Raw genomic sequence first — 16,590 nt, forward strand, 5'->3', positions numbered from 1 at the left:
ACCTGTGGAATGATGGAGTGCAACCATCTACCCAACTCTCCGTCTATCCATTTGTGTTGCCAGCTGATCAAGGTCTCCTGACGGGCCAATGCAAAAAATTCGTCGAAGGCGATTTGACGCTCGTAAATATCGCCTTCGCTAGCGCCCACCTTAGCCAGAGAGTCCGCTTTCTCATTGCCCGGGATTGAGCAATGTGAAGGGACCCAAGCTATGGTGATGATGTATGAGCGTTTGGACAAAGCACTCAAGACTTGGCGTATTCCATTCAGGAAGTACGCTGAGTGCTTCATCGGTTTCATTGACCGAACATCCTCCAGATAGCTTAGACTGTCGGTAAAAATGAGGTAGTGCTCAGGTGGAAGAGTGCGAATGTACTCTAAGGTGTAGTATATAGCCGCGAGCTCAGCAATGTATACCGAACACGGCTTGAAGGTGGCGCTATGAAATCCGTTGTAGACACCGAATCCAGTCGAATCATCGGTTTTGGAACCATCTGTGAAGAACTGTCTGGCCCCGCTAACATGCCCGAACTTACTTGCAAAAATTTGTGGAACACCTATGGAACGACAAGATTCCGGTATACCGGTGATCTCATCCTTCATAGAGAGATCAAAATCCACAGAGGAGCTGTCGAAGTCTGAGAAGTTGTCACGATTGGTGTTAACCGGAGATAGGCTTTCCTCCAGTGTCATGTACCAGTAGTACACACTCATAAAACGAGTTTGGGGATTCTGTTCGAGCAGCTTTTCGAAGTTTTCTATGACTAACGGATTCACAACCTCGCATCGGATGAGGAACCGGAATGACAACTCCGCAAAGCGGTCTGTCAGAGGCTGTACACCAGCGAGTACCTCTAAACTCATAGTGTGAGTCGAGTTCATGCAACCTAACGCGATCCGAAGGCAACGGTACTGAACCCGTTTAAGCTTCAGAAAGTGTGTTTTCGCCGCGGATTGAAAACAGAAGCTACCGTATTCTAAAACCGATAGAATGGTTGTTTGGTACAGCCTGATCAGATCTTCCGGATGTGCTCCCCACCATGTTCCAGTAATAGTTCGCATAAAGTTGATTCGCTTTTGGCATTTCTGTATCAGATACACAATGTGCTTCCCCCAGGTGCATTTGGAATCGAACCAGACGCCGAGGTATTGTGAAGACATGCTATGAGTGATTGTCTTACCCATCAGAACGAGTGGAAACTTAGCCGGTTTGTGTTTTTTAGAAAAGACAACCATCTCAGTTTTCTCCGAAGAGAACGGTAAAGGATTCTATCAAATATTTTTTTTCATTATTTTTCATATATTGTATGGAAAACTTAACGTATTTTTTTGGGTTTCAAATAACAGAATAACAACATTAACCTTCTTTAGCAAACTGCATCGTTGAATTGATTGAAAATCAGTTTTAATCACTTTGTACGGTCAAAACTTGCACGCGCTGTGAGTTATTTAAAAGAAAACGGCTATCATTCAGCTTCACTAAATCTCTTCTGATAAGCGTAAACAAAATATTTGGACACTGCTTAGCTGTCAAATAATTACTTGAAAACTACACTGGACCAAAACACAACGGAAAACCCAATTGATTTATTTCCACTTATGATCAGGTTTCGATATGAATTACTCCAATGTGCAGGAGTCGATCGCATATCAGCTGAGATGCCCAAAGCTGACCCCGCAGTATCCGCACAAATATTGCATGAATTATTCTGCAACATATGGGAAACCGCGAAATTTCCGGTCGACTGGATGCAAGGCGTCTTAGTAAAGGTACAAAATGTTACCGTGTATCGTTTTCACAGTCCTCTGTGATCCTTAACCGGATACAGGAGAAGATTGACGCAACTCTCCGTCGGCAGCAATCAGGATTTCGTGGCGGACGATCCAGTGTGGATCTTATTGTCACGCTCCGTATCATCCTGGAACAAATCAATGAATTCTAAGAGTCTCTCTACCTGGTGTTCATTGATCACGAAAAAGCTTTTGGCCGTCTCAATCACGGAAACATATGGCGCAAGGGTGTCCCTGAGAAAATCATCGGCCTCATTGAAGCACAGTGCAGGGCATTTTCATGCAGAGTACTGCACAACGGTGTTTTGTCCGATCCCATCCGGGTCGTTTCTGAAGTGAGGCAAGGATGTATACTATCACCGCTACTGTTCATCGTCGTAATCGACGAGATCCTGGTAAGTGCGATTGACCCTGAACCAAATCGTTGATTACTTTGGCAGCACATTACCATGGAGCATCTAAATGGCTTCGATCTGGCGCTATCTTAGCGCATCGGCGCTCTGATATGCAGAGCAAGCTCGATGATCTTGCCAATCGCTCCTCAGCGGCAAGTTTTACCATCAACGTCAACAAGACCAAATCGTTGGATGTAAACACGATCAACCCTTCCAGCTTTACGGTAGTTGAGCAATCAGTGGAGAATGTTGAACGCTTGCGATATCTTGGTAGCCAAATGGCGTCCGATGGTGGCACCATGATCGACATAGGTGCACGGATCAAGAAGGCGAGGGCTGCTTTTGCGAGTTTAAGGAATGTATGGAAAAACAATAAGTCGACGCACCAAAATCCGATTTTCAACTCGAACGTGAAATCTGTGCTGCTATACGCCAGTGAAACCTGATGTGTATCAGTGGAGAACATTCAACGGCTGCAGGCAGGTCTTCATCAATAGATGCCTGCGGTACATAATTCGTGTGTGGTGGCCTCACGATTGGATCTCCAACGTGGAGCTCCATCGTCGATGTCATCAAAAGCCGATAGCGACAGAAATTCGGGAGCGAAAGTGGAGGTGGGTAGGCCACACTCTACGCAGGGGCAGAAACGAAATCTGCAGGTAAGCGTTAGATTGGAACCCACCAGGACATCGCAGCAGAAGCAGACCCAGAGGCGGCGGCGCAGCCTTAACAACGAAATCAAGCAAGTCGACAGAAATTTGACCTGGCCATAATTCAAGATGGCTGGCAATCGCCCAGGATGGCAATCTTTCAATTCGGCCCTCTGCACCACCGTGCCCAAGCAACACACATGGTTACAAAACAGTCACGGCAGCGCATCGTATGTAAGGGTTGCGCATTGAGTCACAGTGACTTCTTTGCAAACCTTACATACGCCGCCGTGACAGTTTTGTAACCATGTGTGTTGCTTGGGTGGGTGCCTAGGACTGAAAGTAAGTAAGTGTTTGCAAATGAAATCCAGTTTTTCTTGTAACTTTATTGTATGTTGAAATTAGAATTACAATTTTCCATCATGCTCATTGAGGATAATAATATACCATTTGTTCTGCGATAATGTCCCATTTGGTAGAATTGCAAAAAGAGAGAACCCACCTACCCATGCGGTAACGCATAGGCCCATCTCATGACTTGAGTACGGTATCTCCGCCAGAAACAGGATGGGCAATTTAGTAAAGTGACTTTAAGAGTGCGCACGCTGTCGTTTACCGTGTGATTGGCGGTGCCCAGGGTTGAACCCCAAATGGAGTTGTAATAAATTTCCATATCAAGATCATGTGAAGGGCGTCAGTGTGGTGCTCGATAAAATGCCAACGGGTCTATTGCTGCGAATGTCGTGCGTAAGGGTGCTGAAGGTGGCCCGCTACAACCTACTTATATTCTACGCGAGAATCACAGCCAAAGCCGGCTAACAACCATCGGTGGTGGTGGTGGTAATCGAGATTTTGGCTAACCAAGAAGCTACCCATCATCATCGTCGTCGTCGCGACGCGTAGGAGGGCGGCTGCTGATTCGATTTGTATGCACGGAATGTCGCCCGAAGTTGCGTTGCCGTGCTCGCACTCTAATCGTATCTCAACCTATATGTAGGCATGTACAGGGGATGGCCAAAATGTTTGGGATAGGCAACTTTTTTTCTCGCACCAAAAAGTTCTACTAGCTATAACTTTTCATGGAGTGCATCAAAAAATCTCAAATTTTGACTGTTTGTCAACCTATTATATGTGCATCATTGGTACAAATTTGGGCTCGATTGATTAATCTTTTGCAAAGTTAAAACCGTTCGGGTAAAACACTATTCTTTAGACAACTCATTTTTGAGTTGTCATATCTCGGAAACCTGTGAACCGAATTGAATGAAATTTTGAACGTACACTAACAATATATAAATGCTTCACAAACTATTAAAACATAGATACTTTTTGAACGTTGGAAAAAGTTATCATAGATTAACACTTTTTGGATTTTTCACGAAAAACTGTAGTTCCTTTACGTCTTGGTCAATAAATGTTAGCGTTGATGTCCAAAGATTTTCCACTTCTGTTCTCAAGTTATCTTTAATCAGATATATTAGAGCCTATTTAGATTAAAGAAAGAACAAATTTAGTAATTTTTGTGTGGTATTGTAAATTTGACTTATTTTCCTATATATGGGTAAAAATTTCAACCTGGTATAACTTAATTCGCCGTAAGAAAATATTACATTTTATAAAGTTTTATTAAGTATCAATATATTGTTGATGAACGTTAAAAAAATCATTCAATTCGGTTCATTGGTTTCCGAGATATGACAGCTCAAAAATGAGTTGTCTAAAAAATAGTGTTTTACCCGAACGGCTCTAACTTCGCGATAAATTATTCAGTCGAGCCCAAATTTGTACCAATGATGCACATATAACAGGTTGATAAACAGTAAAATTTTGAGATTTTTTGATGCACTCCATGAAAAGTTACAGCATGTTGAATTTTTTGTGAGAGAAAAAAAGTTGCCTATCCCAAACATTTTGGCCACACCCTGTATGTACGTACAACACACGAGTCCAAACCATCGCCCATTGTCGTAGTCGTCTTCGTTGTCTAATGCTTCCTTCTGGCAAAACGAAGACCGCCCGTAATAGGCAATGTATTCTTTTTATCATTTTTATGGTCGTCGACCGACATGCCAAGTAGTAGGTAGTAGGATGAGGCATTTGCACTCCGCTCGTTAACGAGCAATGATTGAGCAAACCGACAACGACGACGACGACGTTCACTCCTACATGTTGTATTGCGCATTTTGCACCGAATTGGATTGCCGCATTAATTGCGCTTGCCAAATGACCGCAAACGACTAAAGGACAATTCCACATCGATGTACGTCTAACCGTTTACATCGTAGGTTTGATGCTTTGGTGAGGAAGTCAGCTATGAGACAGATAAATTTGCGTTCAAAAGCAGAATACCTATATGATTCTATCACAAGCGTACAAACAAGGGCACTTATTACGTTAGTCTTATTTACGTGGATATATCAGACGAGCCTAATGTATTATTGGAGCTTTGATTGGATATGCCCAGTAATGTCCACGATGTTACGCTTCCTTCCCAAACGACAAAACTGAACCGCAAAGAAGAAGTCCAAATCAATTTGCAATATTAGGTACTAAAGAAAGACCTTGGTAAGCGTATACATACATGAGTTTCCTTTTCTTTTCGTCGAAACTACCTAAATTTTAGTATTCCCGTCTTCACCCTTGAACCAAGTTTAATTTATGAATTCGTTTACCAGACAGAGCTTGTTAGACGAGCACTTGCCTAAATGAGCAGAAAAGGTTGTACATACACGGGAGAGCAAAAAAAAAGCGTAAATGTTTCATGCAGATGTGTGTCCCACTGCCATCACAAAACAAAAGTACAGCAACATAACACACAGCACAACAGACAACCCCTTCTTTCCAAGTGCAAAGTCAAGAAGAGAAGGAGAACATCCAACTATCGTCCAAGTTTTTCCAGTTTTCATGCCTCCCCGGAGGACAGATAATGTGGAAAACGTGGAACAGATGCTCTCCAGAAAGCGGGTCCGAAAAAGTTCAAAGACTTTTGCCATTGCGCATTGCCGGCAACTATATGTACCTACACACAGGGGCAGGGTTCGGCGACGAGTAGGGTTGATGTCCCAGTAATAGATGCACAATGCAATTGAATTCGAGTTCAAAACAACGACGACACTTTTTTGAAGTTTCAAGGCGAGATACAGGTGGCCACCGCAGCCGTTCGGCTACGGAAGGGCCCGGCAGGAACCCAAGTATAGTCTTGGTACAGTTACCTATGGTGGACGCAAACAAGTCCGTTAAAAAAGGGAAGCCCGAGGTGAGCTAGTCAGTATGCCAACTGACTTTGCACGAGCCACCGGAAGTTTGCTTCAGTCTGGAACCTGGACACAAGCCATGAGATTGCAAAATCCCTGACAGGAGCTGTGTAGGCGGCGGCGAAGGCCATAAAGCACAAGGCTGTCCACCCACGTGTTCAACTTGTTTCGGGAAATCCGTGAACAGCAAGCATCCAACGGGAGGTCCAAGGTGCCCATCCTTCAGAAGAGCCGTAGCTGACAAATCACAGTGCAGGTAACGCAGCTGAAGCTAAACCACTGTAACGCTGCCCGGCAACTGCTTTATCAGGAAGTTTCTAAGTGGGAGACGGATATCGCCATCATAGCGGATCCATGCCGAGTACCCACCGGCAACGGCAATTGGGTCATTGATGGGTCCGGAAAAATGGTTGCGAGACGACAGATAAGTACCCCGTCCAGGAGATGGTGTCTACTACCTACGAGGTCTTCTGTAGCTGTTATGCGCCTCCACGGTGATCAATCGATCAGTTTACGCAGATGCTGAATTGTATGCTAACAGCGGGGTCAGATGCTGCTAAAGGTATGGCTGTACTAGAAGTCTACCTAGTCTGGCCTAACAAGTAGTTCGAACTGGAGAGTAGACGATGGCTTGGCTACACTCATGGCAATCACCTGGCGGTTCGATACAGAACCGACTACAACAACAGCAGGCAGCGGGTAGGGGAAGAGGCGGCTAGGTCAGGGCCAAACCCTCGCAGGTGGAAGACATCATACTTCGACGAAGGGGCATTTAGGGAGGTGCTCTGCCGTGAGCGAAACCTACTTGGTTTAGATGGCGTCGAGCTAGTAGCGGTGCTCTCGCGCGCGTGCTTTGTGACCATGCCTAGGCGAGTCCACCCTAGAAATGGGAGACCATCGGCTTACTGGTGGACCGACGCGATTGCGAACCAGCACCGCACCTATGGGCTTAGCGGCGGCCCAGACAACCAGGAATCGCATAAGGATGCACGCTGTACATCGTATAAAGTACTATTTTAAGTCACTATCGCAAATATGTACGGCTGAGGGACAATTCTCATCGCATATGATGTTATTTTTTGAACTTACTGCGATGTTTCTGGTAAAATCATATAAGAGTGCAAATTAACTTTTATAATGTATGACTACATCGTAGTAGACGATATTCCGATGTTTTCTTGCGACGAACTTTGCTTATTCGCAAAAGCGTTCGAGTGAATTCGCAAAGTGTCAATTGAATTCGCATAATTGCGTACTGCGATGATTATACGACTTCGCTTGGTACTTTTCTAATTATGTCAGTTTAACCCGCATTGGTGTACAAACTAAATCGCATAAAAGTGAAAATAAACTCGTTCAAATATGCATACAAACTCGCATAAGCCAGAGTCGTTGAAGTTGGCATATTGCGATGTGATATGTGATAACAATGAAAGAGGTGCTGTTGGAGTGCCAAAAAGTTACAAGAAAGTGAAAAGTCATCATTATGGTTACAAAACAAGCTACAAAGTCATCATTTTTGTTTTGTTGACCTGCTGATGAATAATAGGTGGTGCTAGCACAAGAAAAGTAGTGGTAACTGTGCGAGAAATCATGCAACATCATTTTGATTTCCAGATAGCCTGTCGAACACGTTCAGCGCACGGAAACCAAGTACATTCCAACAAGCACTGAGGTGAGTTAGAATGTCATGACAATTAATCAGTGTGTTCCATAAGTAGTGTTTGGTGTTAAGTGTGAAGTACGGCTCGATAATCCAAAGGTTATTAGTTCGATACTTAGGAGATAAGATTTTTTTATTTCGAATATTTTAAGTCGCATAAGATGCTATATTACGCCGCAATAGTGCATACCGTGCATCGCATAAGATATCGCTTCAAGTCATATAGCGTAATTATTTTTTCCGTCAATGTACGTATAGCGCCTCCACTTTTGTACGCATAAGGCACTTTTACTGCATCTTATGCGATGTAACTTTACCACATAAAAGTACGTATAACCTGAACATAAACTTCATTATACGTGCAAATTGGTTGTCTGGGGGATGCAGCGAGCACGATCTGAGAGCGAAACGAACGGCGGTCGGTGTTCGCCGCTGCAAAAGCCGCACTGAAGACCGCGATAAGGGCAAGAAAAAGGCCTGCTTTGAGGGTCTCTGTGAGTGCCAGGGCGAATCCGTGGGTGATGGATAACGCTAGAGATACAGTTTCCCAGAAGTATGGAAGAGGCAGAGCCTGGTTCTATTGCCAAAGGCGGGGAAACCACCCGGAGACCCGTTGGCATATAGACCAATATGCTTGATCGACACGGCGAGGCAGGTGCTCGAAAAGATCATCCTCAATTGAATGTTGAGGCACACCGAGGATGTAAATGGTCTCTCGAGTAGCCAGTACAGCTTCCAGAAGGAGCCGTCGACCGTAGACGCTATCATGTCGGCTATAAAAACCGCCGGGAAAGCACTCGAGCGTAAGAGAAGGTGGATTCGCTACTGTGCAGTAGTGACTCTGGATGTAAGGCACGCGTTCAATAGCGCCAGATGGTCTTTTTTATCTTTTTTCCTTCTAAACCATAGGGGGATAATCTGCAAACAGACACCCTAATATCAAGGATAGGGTAGTGTGGGGCTTAGGCCGTTTTCTACAACAATAATAAAAGCCAGGACTACTCTCTCCTCGTACCCACTAAACACATTCCTATGGTCTCCAAACTCTACGTCTCTCCGGAACCACCAAGAAGATATTGCTTCAGAGAGGGGCTAGTGCACATCGCATCCTCAAGGTTAGCTGCGGAGCACCAGTTGGTCTGCTATAGTCGATGCGCTTCTGCGTCTGAGGATACCCAGGCCGGGTACCTGTACAAGATTCTCGAAAGTTACTTTCAGAATCGAGTACTAGTTTACGACACGAAGATTGGTCGGAAGTGCTTTCACATAACCTCAGGAGGTTCGATCCTGGGTCCGGTGTTATGGAATGTCATGTATAATGAGGTGTTGAGGTTAGAGTATCCAGTGAGAGTGGAGATTGTCGGATTTGCCAACGACAGGTTGTGGAGGCGTTGATGCGGTCCAGGAAACTGCAGCTGGCTCACCACAAGACTGAGGTGACGGTTGTTAACAATCGGAAATCGAAGCAGCAGGCGAAGATCAGTGTAGGTGAGTGCACTATTTTGTCAAATCGCTTCGTCAAACAATTGGGCGTGATGATCGACGATAAGCTTACCTTCGGTAGCCACGTCGATTATGCCTGTAAAAGAGCCTCCTCACTGAGGAGTCCTCAGTTATTGCGGCACTGTCCCGGATGATGTCCAATAGCTCTGCGGTGTACGCCAGTAAGCGCAAGCTTCTGGCTAGTGTTGCTACGTCCATACTTAGGTATGGCGGCCCGGCATGGGGCACTGCGCTAAGTTTTGAATGCTACCGACGGAAGCTGGAAAGTACTTACAGGCTTATTTGCCTGAGGGTTGCGATTGTGTACCGTACCAAGTCACACGACGCTCTTTGCGTCATCACTGGTATGGTGCCTATCAGCATTCTTATCAGGGAGGACATGGAGTGCTTCGAAATGCGCGCCACAAGAGGCATACGCAGAACTTCCATTATGGCCTCCATGGTTAAATGGCAAATGCGCGTGGGACAGTTCCACCAAAGAAAGGTGAACCCATAGGTTTATCCCGTGGGTTGATAGTTGGATTAACAGGCGCCATGGAGAAGTAATATTCCACCTGGCTCAGGTCCTTTCAGGCCATGGCTACTTCCGACAGTATCTACATCGTTTCGGACATGCAGGTTCTCCCGAATATGCGGTTTGTGCTGCTTTAGAGGCGGAATACGTTTTGTACGTGCGCCCGCGTTTTCACACGATGTGTGACCGCATGCTTGCCACATGTGGGGAGGACACAACTCCTAACAATCTTGTCCAGAGGATGTGTAGGGATGAGCTCAAATGTCCCAAATGGAGGATAACGTGTCTCTGGAGCCTGCCTTCTGAGGGATGAGCTAGGCTGGAATGCCGTTTCAACGGCTATCACCCATATCGTCTTGGAGCTACAGAGGAGGTGGCGGGTGGAGTCGGAGAATGGCTAGTACATACGCGATAAGAGAGGTGATCCAGAGGTTCTGAGTCGGCTTCGTAAGTCATATTAGTGCGCTACGGTCGAAATCAACCCTTACAGCGATTAAGTGGCCGAGGAGAAGAAGTCCTGGTAGCGTTGCTGTCGTAACGTCGATCAACTGGGTTGGAACCGAGCCTGCGGTTGTAAAGGGGTTCCCGGTAAGAGCCAGGGCAGGTGGAGGTCTTACTGTCAGCAACCTTCTGGTGCAGCTGGTAGGGCCTGAAGTGTAGTAATACCCTTGCCTTCAGCAGGTCAAATCGTGTTGCACGTAAACACCAGCTCTTGTTACTTGTAAAACAGTTAGGCACGGGTGTGGTGGTTGATCCTGCCCGTCTTCCGAGGACAAAGGGAGTGGTGAGGACCACTCGGGAAACTGGTTAAGTGCCAGCATGCTATCTTGATAGCGTCTCTCCAAAGCGAGGCATCGATATTCGTTGCTGCAGGCTATGCTGCTAACCTTGAGGGTGTTCAATGGGTTCAGTGGGTCGAGGGGAGAGTAGTTCCGGGCGTCCTTTGTTATAGAAGACGATCTGGACCTCCCTGTTCGGGTGTCTGTTGAGCAGATTTTCCCATGGTTTATAAGAAAAAAAAGGAGTTTGGAAGCGTCAGAGCATGGCCCTTTTACCAAAGGCGTGTAAACCAGCCGGTGGCATGTCACCCTATAGATCTAAATACTTGCTCGACATAGTGAAAGAAGTGCTCGAGAGAATCATCTTTAATAAAGCCGTGGGTGTGGATGGTTTCTCGAGTCACCAATTCGGCTTCCGGAAGATCGACCGTAGACGCAATCTAGTCGATCATAAAAACCCACAAAGATAGCTCTTCAGCGTAAAAGGAACGGAATTCGAGGGTGTGCAATAGAGACCCTGGATGTACGCAATGTGTTCAATAGTGCCGATTTGGCGGCGATTGACGGTGCGCTCCTGCGTCTTTGGATATCCGAGGTCTTATACAAGATTCTCGAAAGTTACTTCCAGAATTAAACACTTGTTTACGATACAGGAGTGGGTCGGAATTGCTTTCACATAACCGCAGGAGTTCTACAAAGTTCCATCCTGTGTCCGGTGTCATGAAACAACATGCTTGCCACATGTATTGGGGGGACGACTTCGGACAATCTTGCCATGGGATGTGTAGCAGTGTTTGGATGAAATATGTCGTTTCATTGGCTATCGACCATGTCGTCTCTAATCTACAGAGAAAATGATGCGTGAACTCAAGGAGTGGCAAGGGCAATCACAAGCGAAAGGTGATCTCTGGGCTCGTAAATCATATCAGTGCCTTACGTCGAAGTTGACACTTTTATTGGATAGTTGACCGCGTGGAGGATTCTTTGGATTGTCGCTGTCGTGGAGTCAGCCAACTAGGTTGGATCCGATCCTGAAGCATGGATAGCAATCCCCGGAAAGGTTGGAAGTAAATGGATTGGGAATGGGATTTGATGTGTATAGCAGTAATGGTTTCGGTTTAGGGTTAGGTCGAGATATAGACTCTCCACCTTCGTTGGTATTGGAGGTGGTCGCAGTCCCCCTTAGGGCCTGTCCTTAAACTATGTAGACTCTTAGGGGGGGACTGGGGGTCTGGCCAAAGTCTACGCTTCATACAAATTTCAAAAATTTTGTATGAACGAAAGTCTACAAGGGGGGAGGGGGGGTTGTGAGATGGCCAAAAATGAGTCTACGTAATTTATGGACAACGCCATACTTCTCAGATATCTGTTGAGCCGAAACGAATGACTAACATAATTTCATGTTAGTTCCTAATATTTGCTGGATTCACTGTATGTAAATGCACAGATATGCAGTTATGGGTAATGAAATCCTCAATATAATCGGTACTGGAACTCAACAGTCTTCAGTATGGCTTTGCTATTTTCAAGGGCTGAAAGTCTCTTTGATAAAGACAAATCAATCAATGGCTTTGCTATGCAATGGGGAATGATAGGTTAAAATTGGCTAAGATCCCGTTACACTTTGCTCTATTCCGTACTAGTACCATAACGATAATTAGTCCTTTTGCCCTACAGCTGCGTCCGTAAAATTCCCAACTGAAAAATGGCCATTATTCCAGCCCCGTTGGTCTCTTGTTTCATTGCTTCTAACTCGGGGCTGTGGTTGTTGAGAATCGAGCTTTAGCTGCTGTTTTGCTGTTATGACTCGCAGAGAAAAGGGTGGACGCAGGCAGGTACTCACAGGCCACTATTTATTCGTCCTATTTTTCAGCTGTAGATGCGCGGCGTGGCGTATCACAATGGGCAGTTGGCGAGCTGGCAAACAGAGACAACTCTGTGCGGTGCATGTCCCCACTCATATCTCGAGTCGAGAAGCTTTACAGAAACCTTGCACCACTCTGTTGCTCGGTTGGTTGGCGGCCGGCGGGTTGGAAGCAGCTTTCGGGTTGACAGATACAGATTAAACGACGCAATCTGTCGCATTCTGAGTACGTGTTTGCAGAGCAAGGCTTGCAGTTTAGGCAGGGTTTTCTCGTCTGTGTTGGAGCTGTTGCACAGAGAATCAAATTTCCCATAGAGTCGCTTCCGACTCCAAAAACGGAGAAAACGGAACTCAAAGAACGACGCAAGCACGCAACCTGTGATCAAATTATACTCCTCTCGACTCTGGAGTCTTCAAGCGCAGACGAAGTTTATCTGTCGAATATTCCGCTGTACGAAACATGCGGTGCACAATAAAGTACAAAATCCAATTTATCCTTCGCCGAAACAGAGAAAAGCACTCCGCTGGAGCACCTCCATTTTAGGGGTGAAATTTTTTATCCTCGACAGAGTATTACGATGACGACGAGGGAGGATGTTGGAAACCCTTTTTCCTCCGCAAATGTACCTACCGGCAATCTACTTACTTGACTTGAGGGCAAACAGCCTGGCAGACAGAAGATGAAACGGTGGCTTTTCCTTGTCACACACGCTGTTGACATGAAGAAGAAAAAGTAAGCCTTGTTAGGTGGAGCTAGCTGGCTGGTTCGCATGTGAAATCAACTTACGAGCTCCAAACGTCGTTACTCTCGGTTTAATCTAAAATTGGAATTGTTGAGTTTATGGTACATTTTTCCGAGATGCATGTTGCAAGTGGTTACCATCAAATCCCTTGTAGGCTTTGCTTTCTTTCAATTGTGCAATCATTTCCTTTGACGGTGCAATGAACTGCCGTGAAATGACGCATCGTATTGATCTGCTACATATACCGTCGCGTCGTTGGGGGTGAGAATGGGTCAAAAATGCATACTTCCACATTCATTGTTCAATAACTTTTGCTTCTTTGCAAGTCCTTTGATCACTGGAATGTGATCTTTGGTAATGCATGCACAAGTCATGAAAAAATATTTTGAGTAGGTTAATTTTCCTTAAAACTACAAGTGAATGATAATTGACCCATTCTCACCCTTTCGAGAGGGTGAGAATGGGTCAAGGGAACCGAATGTATTCTGCAATGACAACAAAGTAAATTGAAAAAGTTCCGGCCAAGGTTGATACTACTTACCAATTATATGATGGATTTGAGTTTCACACGCAGAAAAATAAATTGTAAACACAATTAAATTCTAGTTCAAATCAACCGATTTTTCAGTTTACTATAGCGACAAACTGATTTCTAGTTTAAACTGAACTGTTCCATTTGTTTGATAATACTATTACATATTTTCATTTGTCGAAATTTTTGACAGTTTGTTAAAACAAACAGAGATATGGTTTTTTAAACATGAAATTATTGATTGATTCAAACGACTGCACTTTTGCCACTAACAAACCCGGAATGTGATTGTTTTGGTGACGGCAGCAACTGCGGCAGCTCGGAAATCTATTTTTAGATCGTCGGTAAGCGGATGGCGAGGAGAACGACTAGAAAAAGACAAAAAAGGCGAAACCGATCAACTTTTTGTGGATGCTGTCGTGAGTACCTGCGCGTTATCCATCACGGCCAAAGCTGCACTTGGAAGTTGGCGTGATGGATTTGCTGCACCTTCTTCGCTGTGGCGATGTTGGGGTAAGCATTTTATAGATGTGTGAGTGCTTTCGGACCATGTTTATGGTTTTTATTTTGTTGAAACAAATGAAATTTTTGACATTATATGAAATGATGGTAATCGGTTGTTTTTATCAATAAACTCTGAATGAAAACAATTAAATATAACTTTGGAATAAGTAAATTCTCAGTTTGAAAATCAACCATGCGTTTTATTGTTTTAAACAAGCGCCATTTTTCTGCGTGCAGATACTAAAAAGTATCAACCCACCTAAAGTGTGATGTTTCATCGAGCCTCAAAAGTGGCATTTTTAAAAAGCCTTATTTTCAAGCTTTTCGATGATTTATCAAAAATTAACAAATTGCTATAGAAACCTAATTTTTTGACAGGAACTCACGGCAACTACGAGGATGACCCCCTAGTTTTTTTCAAACGACATTCGCAATATTTGATAAGATAATTCAGATAATGTTTTGACCCAATCTCGCCCCTCTGACCCATTATTGTCACCCCCAACGATGGTACCTTTATTTGTTCAACATCACACATAAAATAATACAAAATCAACAATAGTGCACCGTAATGTTCGATTTGCGACTGCCTGTCTCCATCCTCGGTCACGCTTTACCTGGTCCACCCATCTTGCTCGCAACGCCTCGTGCCTTCTTGTGCCAACTGAACCAGTAACGAACACCAACTTTACAGAGTTGTTGTCCGACATTTTTGCAACATACCGCACCCTGTACACCGCATTCTTCCAGTATTGAGCACCTTCTAGATGCTGGGTTCGCCATAGAGTACCGCGAGATCGTGGTTCATCCTTTACCGCACAGACCGTTCTTCTACACAGGTCGAAGTTTTTCCTTAGAAAGTAATGCAAGAAGAACCATTTCTGCGTGACGTTATTTGTAGACATTTCCAATGTTAAATGGATGTGCATAAATAACTCATTCATCAAATGCCATTAAAGTATACTTCACAACTACAGGCCATACATTATACACTATATTGTATATGGAGCTTTCTAGGCAAAACAAAAAACAGACTGGTGAACGCTGATTTCGGAACCACGCAAAAAATGAACCAACTAGACTAGAAGGACGACGCAAAATGCTTCTGACAGGTAATTACTTTGATACTCGATACGGTGCCACAGACAACAGGAGCAACAAAAACAAGAACAACAATTGCGCTGTCCTGGTGGAGAATCGATCCTATTTTTGCCGGAGATGGACGGAGGGGATGAACAACAGTGCAGTGGTGTATGCCAAAAAGACAGGAAATTACCTGCCTCTTCCATGACCCCAAAGCCAGCAACAGCAGGGGTAGCAGCGGGTAATCCCTAATGACAACGCAAGCAAACACTACACTGCCGGCAATGTCCTGCTGGCTCGACTGCGTCCCGGATAGAGAGACCCGGTGCCATTGAACTTTTTGTGGTTGTGTGGTGGATGTGTGTGTGTGTGTCTGTCAATGCGACACACAAGCGAACACACAGAGCAATTAGTACATACCAGGCATCACTACTGGGGACGAGGACGAGAATGCTGATGCTGTTTGCTCTCATTCACCCACTCATTCACTGGCACACCGGTTAGGCACGACTTGGAAAAATGTCGGTGAAAACTTTTTAATCACCTTTGGGCTTGAGTTGGCTACCATTGCTTGATGCACTATGGACCAAAAAGCAGAATTCCGAAGTATCCGTTCCCAAACAACAATTCCATTGCTGATTGGTTTTGTTTGATTTTTATTAGAGTGTTATTGCTGCTATAATTAATACTCCCAGTTTTGCGACTACTTTCACAAAAAAACCATTGATGAAATGTCCATAAAGCCAGATCTTAAGAGTAAACAAAACTCTCCTATATGTAATGACCAAACATTAACGCGCACTGAAACGGCAAAATTTAGCAATAACTAATATCTCACAAAAATATTGATGAAATCTTTCTAAGTATTTTATGATAGAGAGATGTTCCTTCTTTTTATCATCTGCACAAAAATCTATTGAAAAATCTCTATAGAATTTCAAATTCAATAAAAACCTGATTTTTTATTGCTTCGCCCATACAAAGTGTTTGATCAAGTTTATTGCTAATTTCTTATTTTTTATTGTGCGATAATATAGTTGCCTATATGTAATCCTTCTGGCATTCATTATTACCACAATAAAACTGTTCAAACTCTCAATAGATAGCGATCCGTTCGAATAGTAACGATATCTGTTGGTGGAAAAACAGAAACTATGACACTGCTAGGTTAATTGCGGTCATCATAAAAGTAAACCTGCTTTCGTTTTATTTTCGCTAATTATGGTCGTCGCCATATTGTAGAATTTGATAATGTGTATGGAAAACAATTAATTTTGCTTAAATTAGCAATGAATTGATAGTTTGCCGTCATTTCC

General features: G+C 44.3%; 1 protein-coding gene across 6 annotated transcripts in view; it reads right to left on the reverse strand.

The window, feature by feature from the left end:
* Nucleotides 1-16,590, reverse strand: part of LOC115258949 (semaphorin-1A) — a 629,606-nt gene that overhangs the window by 476,850 nt on the left and 136,166 nt on the right. The gene's annotated exons all lie outside the window — the stretch shown is intronic.

The sequence above is a fragment of the Aedes albopictus genome, chromosome 2 (assembly GCF_035046485.1).
Source record: "Aedes albopictus strain Foshan chromosome 2, AalbF5, whole genome shotgun sequence".
NCBI classification, from domain to species: domain Eukaryota; kingdom Metazoa; phylum Arthropoda; class Insecta; order Diptera; family Culicidae; genus Aedes; species Aedes albopictus.